Source organism: Macrobrachium rosenbergii, chromosome 21, assembly GCF_040412425.1.
Source record: "Macrobrachium rosenbergii isolate ZJJX-2024 chromosome 21, ASM4041242v1, whole genome shotgun sequence".
Lineage (NCBI taxonomy): Eukaryota > Metazoa > Arthropoda > Malacostraca > Decapoda > Palaemonidae > Macrobrachium > Macrobrachium rosenbergii.
In genome coordinates this window covers 64,584,273-64,587,410 of record NC_089761.1, presented here as the reverse complement: position 1 = coordinate 64,587,410, position 3,138 = coordinate 64,584,273, and positions in this window count along the sequence as shown.

The following is a 3,138-nucleotide window of genomic DNA, read 5'->3' as shown; positions in this document are numbered from 1 at the left end:
GAGAAGAATGACGAATACCATATATTTCAGCGTGTATATTTTATGTATATACACTTATGTGTATATATATATATATATATATATATATATATATATATATATATATATATATATATATATATGGATGAATGTATCTTTTTGTGAATATTATTCAGTATTTACCGAAGTGTTGTACACGTGAATGAAAGGAATGGGTATATGGGCATCAAGACATTTAGGTCTGTGACCTCTACATGTATATCATAATCTTCATTTGGTTCCTTTATTTCTTTAAAAAAATCATATATATATATATATATATATATATATATATATATATATATATATATATATATATATATATTATACACATACATACACATATATATACATATATACGCTGAAATATAAGGTATTGTCATTCTTCTCATGTGGAACCTGGGTTATATGTTAGCCGTATTACTTGCATTATTCTGGCGAATGAGAACTTTAGATTTCATATAATGAGTAAATTCAATCAGTTATCTTCTATACCTAATCTTGAAATCCTATTTATTGCTAGATTTCATATAAAAAAAAAATCTGCAGCGCCGGTCAGAGTTTAATTATTAAGGAACACCTGAAGGGTCCAGATCTGCGAGGTTTCACCTAACGAGCAGCAGCAGGCTATGTAGGATGCTGAAGTGCGTTAATAAGACTGAATTGACTTAAAAGATTCGGAATGGAATAAATCTCATTCCTCTCAGGAAAAATCCTCTCCCACAAAAGCCCATAGGCTACTTCTATTGCTTGCACATTCTCCTTAGTAGCGCGGTAGGCCTACTAGAATTCGCAGTAACGTAAAACTGTCAAAAAGTATATGTATGTATGTGTATATATATATATATATATATATATATATATATATATATATATATATATATATATGTATATATATATATATATATATATATATATATATATATATATATATATATATATACATTTACATGTATACATATACTGTATATATATATACACACATGTATATACTGTGTGTATATATATATATATATATATATATATATATATATATATATATATATATATATATATATATATATATATACATTTACATGTATACATATACTGTACATATATATACACACATGTATATACTGTGTGTATGTATATATATATATATATATATATATATATATATATATATATATATATATATATATATATATATATATACATATACACAAACACTTTTTTGACATTTTCATGTTACTGCGAATTTAGTAGGCCTACTGGACTAGTAAGAAAAATGTGCAAGCAATAGAAGTAGTCTATGGGTTTTTGTGGGATAGGATTTTTCGTGAGAGGAGTGAGATTTATTCCGTTCCGATTCTTTTATAATTAAACTCTGAGGGGCGCTGCAGATATTTTTTTTATGGGAAATCAAGCAATGAATAGGATTACAAGATTAGGTATAGAAGAGGTACTGTTTGGATTTCTAAATGCATCTGCAAACGGGAATGAAGATTTAATTACAGGTAAAGAAAGACCAATGAAGAACTGTTAATTTCAGTGCTAATGAAGTCCAGAATTAATATGAAATCTTTAAAATGAATAGATAAAGAAAATACATATCTGGAGGCAATGAGACTGATTTACTGATTGTGCAAATGGAATGTGATTTAGGCATAAAGCCAAGCACTGGGACCCATAGGATTATTCAACGGTATGATGACATTGAATGAAAATGGAAATGACAAAAATAATGAGTTATAATAGACATTCCAAAGGTTAATGTTAAAAAAGTTAAAATCGAAGAGATTTAATTTCTAATGGAATGAAAGCTGTAAATGAAAACTGCGGTTGTAACGACTCTGCTCTTCGGCGCTGGAATGAAACAATTTCACTAAACCGTAGTCTTGGTGGGAGTTGCTCAAGAACCTTCACTCTATTTATTCATGCCATTCAAGTCCTTTCATACCCGAATCCATAGATTTGTGTCTGAAATTTCCCAAAGCTCTAAAGAATTACTTGAACCAAAGAAAACAACTTCCCCAAAAATCTTGACAACTCCACTTGATCTCTACACAACATAGGTTGGATACCGAATCACATTAATAAAATGTAATTGTCTTATAAGATTCGAAATGGACTAAATCTTACTTCTGTCATGAAAAATCCTGTACAACTGAAGACCATAGCCTATTTCTATTTTTTGGCCTTCAAGGGTTGATCTTCTGTCTACCCTTTATAAAAAGGAGGTAGGTATAAAATCAATCATTTTATATAAATACATAAGGTAACTTTTTAGCCTGGCATTTTAGCGTTTACCGTATTGGTGTCAGCTCTCTTGATTTAGAGATTGTTCTCTCTCCCCCTCCCCATTACCCCTTTCTCTTCCTCTTGCGATTTTCAGCGATTTTTTGGAGATGAGACTGCTACCCCTGTGCCTTTTCCCAGCTCGGTGCGTCCGACACCGGTCGGTTGTCAAATTTTCGTCAAAAATAGAAAAATTTATACATATATTTATACACACATTTACATGTGTATGTATGTATAATACACACATTATTATTATTACACACACACACACACATTATATATATATATATATATATATATATATATATATATATATATATATATATATATATATATATATATGTGTGTGTGTGTGTGTGTGTGTGTGTGTGTGAATGCGAACGTTAATACCTTCTAAAGTAATCAAACACGGCAGGCATTAAAAACAGGCAAGCCTTTTGCACAAAAAACCTCATTAATTCATCCTGAAACTTAATGAAATACGAAGATAGGAAAGTAATCACCGACATTACGCCAATCAAATCAGGACATCAAACCTAATCAGATAAGTAAGAGCTTAGTTCACACCTTTTTTGGGACATTGCCAACGGCATGAGACTTGCGGCATGTGTCACAGCGCAGCACCGCTTCCTCCACCTGTGGTGTGTTCCTCGTTATCTGAGCGTTAATTAGAAATTGAAAGCCGATCTATAAATGTGCATAATTCACCACCTATGTCAATGTCTTTCACACCTTTTACACGCGATGGTTAAAAAACTGTGACAGAACCAGTACATCATTGACGAGCCAGATGTCATGAATCATTACCCGAATTGACCGGATAAAAAGAAAAAAAAA